Source organism: Lepidochelys olivacea, assembly GCF_965140295.1.
Source record: "Lepidochelys olivacea isolate rLepOli2 genome assembly, chromosome: 5".
In the NCBI taxonomy this organism is placed as follows: domain Eukaryota; kingdom Metazoa; phylum Chordata; order Testudines; family Cheloniidae; genus Lepidochelys; species Lepidochelys olivacea.
Genome location: NC_140415.1, coordinates 69,565,793 through 69,579,379, shown reverse-complemented (window position 1 = coordinate 69,579,379; position 13,587 = coordinate 69,565,793). Strand labels below are relative to the sequence as shown.

The 13,587-nt window shown below is 41.5% G+C and overlaps 1 protein-coding gene across 4 annotated transcripts in view; it reads right to left on the bottom strand.

The window, feature by feature from the left end:
* The window catches only part of FER (FER tyrosine kinase), a 424,757-nt gene that overhangs the window by 369,683 nt on the left and 41,487 nt on the right, over positions 1-13,587 (bottom strand). The window lies entirely within an intron of this gene.

The window sequence follows — 13,587 nt, the reverse complement described above, 5'->3', positions numbered from 1 at the left end:
GTCTTCTCCATCTGCATAAAGTACTACCGTAACAGTACTTCCCTATCTCATAGGACTGTTTGTGAAGATAAATATACTAAAAATTGTGAAGTTCTTCGATAATATGGCAAGAGGTCCATACAAGTACACAAGATATATTAAATTCCCAAACTAAATAGATTGATTTGATTAAATAGTTGAGACAAAGATCAATGGAAACAGACATATTACAAGACAAAAATCCCAGATTATCCTGCCTGACTCCTAATAACCACAGAGCCTCCTTTCTTCACAGTACAGTGCTCCTGATAATCCACAAAATTCCTAATAATTAGTCAATTGTCAGGTGTTAACACTTTACGAATCAGTTTCCAGAAGGCTAACAGCCATATATAAACCCCCAAACACAATGTAAAAAGACTAATAAGGTTTCAAAATCAAGTGCTCAAAAGTTCAGAAATGCCACCAGTGCAACCTTAATTCAGCCCCTTTGTGAATATACATTATGATACAGTCTTAGATTCAGGGGCAGCAGAGCCTTCCGAAAAGTGGGGGGTCCAGGGCCTGGCCCCATAAGGCCCTACCCCTCCTCTTTCCAACAGGGTCCTGCCTCACCCCTTCCCCCTGAGGCCCCTCCTCTTCCCTGTAAGGCCATGCCCCTACCCCACACCTTCCCCCCAATTCCCCTCCTCCTCCCCCCAAGGCCTGCCCCCACACCCCTTCTTTCTCCAGAGGCTATGCCCCCAGCCAAGCCAGAGCAAGGCCATGGAGCCCACCGCCCACCCAAGCAGGTGGGAGGGACCCAGGCTCCCCACTGTTGTCCATGCGGCTCTTACTCCGGCCAGGGGGCGGGGCTTTGGAGCTGCAGCCTGGCCATGGTAAGAGGCATGTGGGAAGCTATGGGGAGCCACGGCACAGATCCTCCACCTGCCCTGGACAGGGACACAGGCCGGGGGCTGCTCTTGGGCCCCCCCCAGCACTGCCGGCAGGTGGAGCGTCCACACAGCTTCCACAACTGCCCAGGATCCCTGGCCTGGCTCCACCAGCTTCCTCAGGGAAGATGGGAAGAGGCTAGATTCACCATGGCAAAGAGTTGGAGGGCCACAGCTCCCTGCACCCCCCGATCCACCAACGTTCTGACACCACTGATTTGATTATATGATCACATACTATATTTTTTCTCCACAGGATTCCTTGCTCATTCAGAAGGGATGGTGCTCACCGGATGGGTAAGAACTCAATATTTCTTTTATCCTAATCAATTTACTGCACGCCATCCAAACTATGCACAGAATAAAGAATTAGTCAAGGTGGATAAAAATCAATGATTTTTTTAAAAAATGGATTTTTTCTTTATTTAAATTGGATTTTTTTGATAAAATGCTTTTTGAGGAAAAAACCTATCTAAAGATAGCTTTAATTAAGATACATTATAGCTCAAAGATATCTCACTGTTGAACAGGGATTATACATTTTAATTCTATAATATGAGACAATATTCATGTAACATTTAATAAAAGTTTTGGAAATGAGTTCCAGTAGTTCATGAATTAGGGACCCAATCTTATGGAGTTCAAAGGGCTTCGGTATAGATTATTTAGCTTAATCTTTCTATCTACCCAATGGGACTCAGTGCTCAATCTAGAAGATACCATCAGAGATGCTTAGTTTTGCTGTTCTCAAACTGTGGATTTGTGGCTCCAGAGATAACATGTTTGTTAACAGCAAAAATGTTTTTAAATAATATAATATAATATAATATAATATAATATAATATAATATAATATAATATAATATAATATAATATAATATAATATAATATAATATAATATAATATAATATAATATAATATAAAGAGATGAGAAATAACAGACCTCAACCGTATTGTCCCTCTGCAAATTTGTATACACAGAGCCAATCCCTTACCTCTCTCTATAAGTGCAAAGTTTCAAAAAGTTCAATGAATAGAAGATGGTTTGTGCCGGAATAGATCTGGACAAGGAGAAGAAGTCTGGAGATAAATGTGAGAAGGGAGAGACAGGCAGTAGAAACAAAAGTGAAACTTTTTGAGCAGCATATTCCAGAAATCTTGAGGTCTTTCTGAGTGTACCCTTCATTGATTTGAGATATACCAAACCATTCTCTCACTAGAAGGGAAAACCTATAATGGCAGCAGGCCATAAGAGATTCCCAATTTTGGAATATTTTAATGAAGTTCCTCTACCTGTGGGTAAGACAGGCATGCATGCAAAATGCAAACAGTGCAACAAAGAAATGCAAAGCCTGGTTTCCTGAACGAAACAACATCAAGAGAAGTGTTTCTTCTCAGGAGGAAGCTGCGTTGAAGATGATGAAAGGAACAAGTCTGAACATGCAGGATCTTCAGGTTGGTAAATTTTTTTATTTCATACTTCTTTCTTAAGGACTGCTGGTCTTCCTACTGGACTATTCTTGAATTCTCATATTTGAGAAAAAAATATAGTTTTTACTCTATAGTACTATCATTTTAGATGCAGTTGTGACAAAAAAAAATAAATAGCTGTAATAGGCACATCTTCCTTTTACAATTTCACCTTTAAAGTAGTACTGAGTGTCAGTGAATGCAATAAGTAACAATGAACAGTATGCTAATAAAAATTAAATAACTGCATTGACTTATTTTGTTTAGGAGAATCCATCCTCAACATACAGGATTCTGAAGACTATCCACCTTCAAGATCACCATAATTTTCTATAGTTTCAGAGTTATCTGCCAATGATAGTGTTTCAGTCACATCATGTATGGCACGCAGCCACAGTATATCACCTGTAGCAAAAAGAAAAAAAAAAATCTCCGTCATCCAGAAACAAGCATAGATAAGTTTGTGATACGAACCAGCAGATTACAAAAAGAGGTAATTGATGAAAAAATTGTCGGGTTTGTTTATGCAACAAACTCTCCTTTCCGTATGATTGAGAACTTACACTTCATTAACATGGTTTAGTCATTAAGATCAGGATACAGTCCACCCAAAAGAGCAGACGTTGCAAGCAAATGGCTGGATAAAGTGTATGAAAGAGAAATTGAGCAGTGTGCAAAAGGTCTAGAGGGTGAAATTGTTAACCTGAGTCTTGATAGGTGGAGCAATGTCCACACAATCCTTTTGTATGTGCTTGTGTGACAACAGAAGAAGGGAGTATCTTCCTTACAGAAACAATTGATACATCAGGAAATGCACACAAAAGAGAACACTTATAAGTAGCAGCAGTAAAAGCTATAACAAACTGTGGAGAAAAAAATTCAAATCCCTGGTACGCAGCTTGGTCACAGACAATGCTACAAATGTATCCAAGATGAGAAGAAATTTAGAAGAGAGTTAAGAGAGTCCCAAGCTCACAACATACGGTTGCAGTGTTCATTTGATACACCTCCTAGCCAAAGACTTCAGTGATCCAGAAATAAAGGCTAATGTTGTGAAATTGCAAAATATTTCCATAACCACCACTTTGCAGCAGCTGCTCTGAAAAAAATTGGAAGGAACCAAGCTAACTCTCCCACAAGACATGCGATGGAACTCAGTAGTGGACTGTTTTGAGCATATATCAAGAACTGGCCTAATCTGAGGACAGTTTGTGAACAGAATCATGAAAAATCAGATGGCACTGTCACAGCCAAAGTTCTCAACATTGGGCTTAAGAGAAATGTTGACCACATGCTGAGTACCCTGAAGCCTATTTCTGTAGCCTTGAACAAAATGCAGGGGGAAAATAGGTGTTTTATTGTTGACGCTGTTGAAATTTGAAAGGAACTGAATGAGATCTTAAAAAGAGAAATATGCAATGACAGAGTTAAATTACAAGCATTAAAAAAAAACAATGGGGCAAGCACTATCTCCAACTCATTTTCTTGCAAATATTCTCAATACCTGGTACCAGGGTGAAACCTTAAATGCTGAAGAAGAGGAGGTGGCTATGACATGGACATCCAGCAATCATCCCTCCATAATGCCAACTACAATAAACTTCAGAGCTAAGGGTGAATGATTGAAGAAATATATGTTTGTTGATGATGTTTTAAAGAAATTCACACAAGTGAACTGGTGGAAGTCACTTAAGCACTTGGATTCAGAGACTGTTGAAGTGATAATCTCACTTTTATCAGCCGTAGCTTCTTCTGCCGGTGTAGAAAGAATATTTTCTTCCTTTGGACTGATTCATTCCAAATTGAGAAATCATTTGGGACCTGAAAAAATAGGAAAGCTTGTTTTTCTTTTCCAGTTTATGAACAAACAGAAAAATGAAGGTGAAGATGACTGAGTTAGCTGCAGAAGCCAATATTTTAAATTTCTCATATTGACCTGGCTGACATAGTCAATTTAGTTTTTTGGGGGTTTTGTTTTGTTTTTTTAATATTTTATTTAACTATTTTAATTAAAAACAATTTTAACACAAACAAACCTTATTTTAAAAAACTTGAATGTTTAAATTAAAAAAAATCATATGCTTGTTTTGTTACAATATTATATGTTTGCTGTTGAAGAAAAAAATCCAGAATACATAACGTTGTTGTTTTAGTTAAATAAAACAATTTAAATGTCTGTCTGGTGATGTTCTCCTCCTAATACAGCATGGCAAGAAAATCCTCCAAATATTAATGATTAACCTGTCGAATTGGAGATAGTTCACCCCCCAATGACTTCATACATATCTGCTTCAACTATCTTTGGAAAACGAAATAACCAAACAATCATTCATTTTCTGATACAGCTGTAAAACTAATCTGAGAAGTTTTCAAAATAGATCACTTTAAAAATGTATACTGTGTACCTTCTAAAAATGAAATCTACATCTATCTCTGAGTTGTGAAGAATATTAAGGTTCTATTAAGGTTATAACCACCAACAAGAATGTACTTTTATGTAGAAATCCATGATTAAATTGAGTCTTCCTGACTAGTGATTTAAATCAATTTGATTTAAATCAAATCCACCCTGGGACTTGGATCTCCGAAACCCTCCTGGCCGAAGCATGTTGCTAGCGGCTTGAAGGGTGGGCCTGTCAGCTTTGCTAGGATGAGGTTTAGGTCCCAAGGAGGGTTCGGTTCCTTTATCTGAGGGAACATCCTCTCCAGGCCTTTGAGAAAACCAATTACAATTTCATACGAAAAGACCAATCTATTGTCAATCTTAGGGCAGATGGTTGAAATGGGCACCAGGTGGACCTTAACTGAAGAAAAGGGCCAGATCTTGTTGTTTCAAAAGCAGAGGGTTCTACAAAATAAATTGCAATGAGGACTGTGCAGGTGGTACTCCGAGTTGGGAAGACCAGGTAGAGAATCATTTCCCTCTACCAGGTAAATTGCCTTGGTGTAGGCTTTTCTACTGCTTAATAGGATTCTACGAACCTGCTCCGAGCAAGCTTGCTCTTCAGGATTCAGCCATGAAGCTTCCAGCCCGACAAATGAAAAGAACTGAAGTTCGAGTGGAGCAGCTGACCATGGTCCTGGGTGATCAGATCAGGGTGCAGTGGGAGACTGATTGGGGGCTCCACTGGAAAGCTTCAGAGGGTGGTGAACCAGTGCTGTCTGGGCGACGCCAGGGTTATAAGGATGATCTTCCTGCTTGATCTTTGACAGAACCTTGTGAATTAATAGAATTGGGGAAAGGCAATAATAGAGGCGAGTTATCCAGGCCAACAGGTAAGGCATCCATTAGAGACCCCAGTCTGTGGCCCTGCAGGGAGCAAAACTGATGGTATTTCCTGTTGTTCTGGGTAGCAAACTGGTCTATAAGGGGAGTCCCCCACTTCTGGAAGATGATGTCCCTTGCCATGTCCAGTCGAAGGGACCATTTGTGGTGAGTGGAAAAGGACCTGCTGCGGCAATCCACAAGTTGGTTCTGTGTACCTGGCACATAAGATGCCTCTAGGTAGATGAAGTGTGTAATGCAGAACTCCCACAGTCAGACTGCCTCCTGGCACAGGGGGAAGAATGTGCTTCTCCCTGCCTGTTGATGTAGTACATGGCGATTATATTGTCCATGAGAACTGAGACTGCCTTGTCTGTAATGTGGATTAAAAATGCCTTGGCAGGCCAGGCAGACTGCCCTGAGTTCTCAGATATTGATATGGATTGAGAGCTCAGCTTGAGACAACAGGTCACCCACGCAGATTATGCCTTGATTCAACCACCAAGTCAGTGAGTTGAGGGGAACATAAGTATCATGTCCAGATGATGTTGCGAGGGTGAATATACAGCGGCCAACCAGGCCTGGGAAGATCTGAGATGTACTCTCGCAGTTGTACTACATATGTGCATAATGCCATGTGACCCAGAAGGCTCATGCATATTTGGACTGTCGTGGTCAGATGTGCCTGAGGGGAGCTTATCAGAGTCAAGATTGAGCGAAAACGATCCCGTACAGGCAAAGACCCTTCTTCTGGAGGAATCCAAAACCACCCCTATGAACTATATTCTTTGTACAGGGCTCTGGGTAGGACTTCTGGTTGTTTATTAATAGGCCCAACACCTGGAAGGTCGACTGGATGAAATGGATGTCAGATTCCACATGAGTTCTGGACCGGCCCTTGATTAACCAGTCGTCGAGATATGGGAAAATGTGAACTACCTTTCTCCTGAGGAAGGCCGCTACTACTGCCAGACATTTGGTGAAGACCTATGGGGCGGCTGACAGCCCGAATGGCAGAACTTCCAATTGCTAATGAGTCTGGTTCACGACAACTCTTAGGAACCTTCTGTGCTTTGGAAAATCTATATGTGGAAGTATGCTTCTTTTAGGTCGAGGGCAGCACACCAATCCCCCGGATCTGGCAAAGGAATGATGAAAACCAAGAAGACCATGCACAACTTTAATCTCTTTAGATCTCGTTGATTCACTATCCAGAGCTCCAGCCCACCCGTCAAGTAGGCTTTCCTCCCAACAAGTCCCGCTTCTTGGGGTCCTTCGCCTTGGGTGTGAGCCCTGCTTGACGCTCACAGTCCTTCTCACTGGTGGTTGCCACCCTTAGAAGACTGCGTGAAAGAGGATGTGAGAATAGAAATTCGTACCATTTAGCTGGCATGAAGTATTTTCGCTCCGTCCATTTAGCTGTAGGCAGGAGGGAACCAGACGTCCGCAAGAGCACCTTAACTGAGTCCACGATCACCTTGTTAAGAGAGAGAGTCACTCTTGAGGGACCCGCCGCTGACAAGATGACTAATAGGCCGTGAATCACCTCTTTGACCACCTAGCCTTGGATACCCAAGTTCGAGGCCATGCACTTTAATAAGTCCTGGTTAGCCTTGTGGTCATTTTAGGATGGTGCTACACTGGTAGCCGCCAGTGCCTCATCTGGAGAAGAGGAGGAGGAGAAAGCTAAAGCCGGTTGCAAGGCCTCTGCCCCTTCATTCTATCTCCACTGAGACCTGTGAAACCTGCCCTTGAGGTTCAGCAGCAGGCTCGGCACCAGAGTCTGGGTCTGGCATCTCACAGCACAGTACCGGAGGCACTCCACTTTCCGAGTCCATCAAGTATGAATGCCTCGAGATGGTGCCCTGGCCCAGGGGAAACCCCCATTGCATGGTTGCTGGTCCCCATGGTCCCACAGACAGAGTGCTCAGCAGCACCATAGCACCAGATGTCCCAGCAGAATAGGAAGAGAAGTAGCTTGTGCGGTCACAGCAGCGTGGAAGTGGGACTCCAACAAGGAAAACGAGCTGCAGCAAGGAGACCATGGCAGTGCCAACCCTCTCAGTGCTGGTGACTGGTGCTGAGGAAAAACCCAAGGCCAGGCTATCAAAGGGGGTTTTCCCCTAGAGTGTGATCACAGTGTCACGCAAAATCTGGGAGAGGGTTCTCTGATGCTCATTGAAACCAGCGCTATCGAGTCCTGGATCTCTGAGGCAGTGTGAGCAGGTTTCTAGCAGCCACAAATGCCTCTGCAGTGGACAGTATCACGAATTGCCCAGTACGCTGCCTGCCTGAACTGACCTGACAGACACCACTAAGGGAAAAAATTTCAGCAACAGTGCTCGGGGCATGCACACATCTACACTGGAATGGACATGTGCAAGTACTTGAACAATATCCTTCCTGGAATTCCGGGCCTCATTCACAACACAAATAAAAGTTAAGAACTGCCAGAGTTAAGGAGGAGTGCTTGACTTTGCAACCTTAGCATAATACTTTTACCATAGCTTTTGAGGATTTTATTTCCCAAGCTTTTTAAAAAGCAAACTCAAAAAGCAAAAATTTCATTGTGAGGAACCACACTGACCCCGACTTGAGTCATCAGCCGCATTGGGCTCTTTAGAACAATAGAACAGTCCTCTGCTGCTTGAGCTGAGTAACAGGTAACAGTAGAAGGTTGTTCTCCTTTTTGTAGACCTGCCACTAGAGAGAGGGATGGGACACACACTTTGCCATTGGGTTTTCAGAGGTTTCAAGCCTCTCTCCAGTTCTTGCACATCTCTCTCTGCTGCTGCTAACCTCCTCGGCTCTGTCCCATCTCCCACCTGCTTCTATCCTCCCTCTCTGATTCCTCCCCCTGCTCCGATCCTTCTCGCCTGCGCTTTTCCTTACCACCCCTCCTGCTACCCCCTCAAGCCTCCCCATTTCCCCCGCACCCCCCATTACAATCTTGGACAGTTCCTGGCCTTGTCATCTCCCACTCACCCACATACTCCTATCAAGTCCCCCAACCCCTGGCTCCTATCCTCTCCATTTCCCTGGATCCTGCCCTTCTTCCACCCCCCTGCTCCTATCTTTCTGCTCCCTCTACTCGTGCCCCTGCCCCCCCAACTTCTATTCCTTCCCCCCTGAACTCTTGCCCGTCGCCCCATCCTGTCTTGCATCTCTTCCCCAGTTGTTCACTTCTCTACGTTCTAACCAAGCAGCTTCCTCCTTCTCCTCCATGAGCACAAGAAAGACAGTCTCCCTGCTCTTCCTTCATACGCTCAGCACCAGGGTGGTCCACAGAAGCCAGGAGGTGCAATTTCAAGACAAGTCCAGCTCAGCCTCTACAACCCTGGGCTGAAGCAGGCGTAGTCATTGCACATGTGCAATTCGGTCAGCACACAGGAACTATTGGGGAGGGAGAAATTGATCATGCTCAGTATAGACGAAATCCTCAGAGAATTTAGTCACCAAAACCCTAGCAAAACTCTGCTGAGCACATGTGGACTAACATTTGTCAAAGGCTTATAATTCGGCCAAATCTCGGCAAATTATCACAGGGACAGCAAAAGGCACTTTCCTGAGATCAGAGCGACCTCCCAGCCAAATTTTATGTCAAAGCATAGAGAAGCTAGTGTTTCACAGTGAAACAGTTCTAACAATTGTTTTAACGTAGGCAAAACAACGTATTTCTCCATAACTACATTCTCAGTAACAGCTGAACTGTTTTAGCCAAAAGTTTCCACACACAAACAAATCATCAGCCTGAGGGAGACACACAGCATGGAAAATTTCAGCCCAAATCGTTTAAGTCTGGAAAAAATTATGAGCAACTGAAAACAGCGACTTAAAATGGAACATGTCAGAAAACCATTAACTACAAACATTGGTACCTCCATGGCCTATAATTACTAATCATATTACCCTTATATCACATATAAAGACAGACACCTGCAACAGAGTAACAGACTGACAATTTCCATGTTCTCAATGTGAAAGACTTAAATGGAAGCTATGGGGATTTGAAATTTGACATTCCTGTCAGTCATCACCAAAGGCACAACAAACCATTTTTAAAATTTATATTCATTTCTTCTATGAAGCTGTCATGTCAGGTATGAGCCCTCCAGTTTGGAGAAGTTAAGGACATAAGTCACCAGGTCTATTTGGCAAATTTTAGCTAAGAACATTGTTGATGGTGAGGGACTATGCCACAGGCAGCAACACTAATGACATGTCCATCTAATGGTAGAGTCTTTAAAATAATATTCATAATTAGGCTTGGCAGAACTCCATTTTTATTTTTAAGCACGTTTCTAAACTTATTGGCAAATTTTCACAGTTTTAGTAAAGTATTGGAGGGGTCAAACAATTATTTAATGATATTTACCACAGATTCAAAAAATTAAGGCTTTATAACTGTTAGAAACACAAATTCTCAACATCACATCAAAAATATCCTTAAATCTAATAATTTATTAAGGAGGACTTCTCCTACTTTGCCGATCTATAAATTTTGATTATTAATGGAAACAGTTTTTAATTAGTTGGTGCATGTATGGTGAAATTAATGTTTTTTGACATTTAATGATAAAAATTTAATCCTTCCAAGCCTATTCATAATCATCTTCATTTTCATATTTTTACACAGAAAGGTTGAGAAGTATGAAACCTCTAACCTTTTAAAAACCCAGGAGTTTTATTAACATGTATGAAAGGGAATGAAAACCTTTAGCCATCTAGTTATTAGGAAGACTGATAGCTCCATTTTTTATTCTGAGTACCCTTTAAACCTATATATATATATATATATACTTATGCAGGCTAGGTTCTTAGCTGGAGTATCTTTTCTCTACCACAATCACAAAAGATTAGGCTGGATGTTGAAGTTCAGGTTGAAAGCTGTTCTACATTCTTTTTTGTATATTTTTCTAGCAGAACTCCGCCTTTTTCCAAAAAAGTTCTTGCTGTCATGGTAGGTCAGCAGGCTTCTGCTGAGCCTCCTAATGGAGACCTAAAAGTTTGCAAATGAGTAGGCCAAAAGCCTGATAAGAGTAGGGTGGAGTAGGACAGAAGTCTCCTTGCTAAAGCATTACTAGTTTGAATTGTTCAAAAATACAACCCCTGCCCCCATCATGCAGAGGTCTGGGCACAAGCATATGAATTAAAATATACATACATACATATTTTGGACTCTGGTCTCTGTTTTAGATCATCCTGAGCCTTCCATTCCAGAAAAAGATGAAGAAATATCAATTACTTTTTCAGAAATCATCAAATTCCATTCTGAAAGCCTAACAGGGAAAACAGGTTCCAAAGTGGAAGATTCTTAATTCAGACAGCCCTGCCTCCAGACCCCTCCCAATTAAATTAAGGGGCTGTTAGGATCAGCTGAAGTGCTTAGTATTAACTGCTGAAGGATTGCAAGGGCCCAGATGCAGTCAGTCAATGAGGATACCCATGTCCTAAACCCATGTCCCAAACCTAACCTGTAGGACTTTACAGGTTAAAACCCATACATTTTATTGCACAGGAAAACAAACTGGAGCAAGTGCAGATCATGGAGCAGTAGTATGATATGAGAAGAGCTGTCAAACAAATGAATCGCCACATTCTGCAGAAGCTGAAGTTCCTGGATGGTGGTAAGGCGTAGCCCCAAATAAAGAGCATTATAGTAACACAGCGTTCAAGGAGACAATACCAGGGGTAGTTATATACAAAACGTTTTTTTTTTCAAGTTTGGTATTCCCCTGCTCAGGGTGCCACAAATGATTACATCATTTCTAATGCTTCATTCAATGCCCCTGAACTTTGTTTAATAAAAACTCACTAACATCAATGACTTGAGAAACATACAGAATACCAGAGTTTATGAAACAGAGAATAAGCAAAATAATTATTTCCTTCAAAATAAATAAACAAAAACAAAATAAGGATATCAGTAGTTAACATTACATTTGTAAAAATAAATAAATTATAGAACAATGTTTTGAGATAATATGTAAGAATACCTAAAGTATGCTGATGATCTGGTCATAGTGTCGCCTATGGAAACTTTCTAAAATATATGTGCCCTATTGATCAACCTTGTAAAGACAAACCTTGATTCAGAAAGAGACCCAAAACAACCAAAACTGAGTAAAATGAAGACTTAAAATACCTGAGGCTCGTAATAAACACATAAAATAACATGACACTGGCTATAAAAGCACTTCAAGAAAAAGCATTGTGGTGGGCCTTTAACACCAAAAAGGAACCAATACCACTACTGTCACACAACCATGACAGTTCAAACCAATCCATTCTACTTTATGGGAGTGAAGTCTGAGATCCAACCTTAACTGACTCCCAACACACACACTTATGTGCACAGGAACCCCAGCAACAACACTGCAATAAAGGCAGAGCAGAATTCCCCTCCTAATAAACATAAAGAAAAGAATATTGAATTTCTGGTTTCATATCAACCAGGGCAGCAAACTCTATTCTACTCCAAAGCACTAGAGAATCAAAAATTAGATCAAAATGAAAGCCTGATCCACTCATATAGTTCTCTGGTCCCAGGGCTCAACAACTCTAACTTCCTGACCACTGGAGCAAAGAATGCTACCCAAAAGCAAAAAATGCTCAAGTGCTAGACCAGCACCTAAAACACTAATATAAAAGTTATTGGGAAGAACAAATTTAAAAAAAAAAAAAAACACAGCAACAAGCTCGAGGAGAATTATCATGGTAGCAGAGTAGCACACAACAGTGAAATGTTGCAAAACTAAACGCATATTCCCACCAAATGCAGAACCAGTGACAAACTAGAGGTAGAAATTGAGAGGCATAAAGCACAGTGTAAATCCAGAAAGGAATGACTGTATGGCCAATGTAACAGAGGGAAGATTGAGACCGGAAGGCACTCTCTATTCCAAATTGTAGAATATGAAAAAATTCAACAAAAATTTGTCCTTAGGTTATCAGAAATCATAAAAGACTTTGCCTCAAAAAGTGATGACAAAAAACTGTCTGACCTTGGGAGAAAAAAGAGAAATGGCAAAGATGGCATTACGCTACGTACAATCCGATTAAGAATGGACAATAATGACAAATGGACACAGAAATATTCTCTTCCATTAATGTCTAACTTGGAAATTCCATCCCATCCAGTCACATTCAAATTTGGTCATGATTCAGGACCTTAAAGCCTAAATATTGCTATGTACTTACCCAGAGATGAGACCACCAGCCCTAAGAAAGCTCTAATGGATGCACACCATTTTATGGTTGTTATACATATTCTGGTAGTGCCCAAATATGATTTAGAAGTTTCCAGACACAGAGAACCATAATAGTGGTGTGAAAGACAAACATGGGCCCTGGTTCAGATCCAGTATATCAATAGCTATCTAATATGATATTCTGTCTCTGACAGTGGCCAATGCCAGATGCTTTAGAGAAAGGTGAAAGAAACCCACAGTAAGAAGATATGGGATAATCTGAGCCCATCCTCATAGATCTCATCCTAATCCTCTAATAGACATTGTCTTCAGACCTAAAGCAAGAGGTTTAATATCCCTTCCAAAGTTTGTCATCATTGCTATAACAACTCTGAATATTCCCTATATCTATCTAGATATCAGATCCATTCATGAATTTTTATAAATTCTTAGCCCCAATTATTTACCATGGCAATGAGTTCCACACTTTAATCCCACATTGGGTGAAAAGTATATCCTATTCTCAGTTTTGAACTTCCCACCTTTTAATTGCACTGAATATCGCTGTGATATTCAAGGCCCTCCTGCTGGAGGCCTCAGGGTTCTGCCACACCCATCCCAGGAAAGGAGCAGTGCAGAGGTGGTTGTGAGGAAGCAACCAAAGGGGCTGCTGGAACGGTCGATCAGGGGCCAGGAGAACCCTATAAAAAGGAGCTACAGAACAGAGCAGCAGTTAGTTGCAGCCTGGAGCT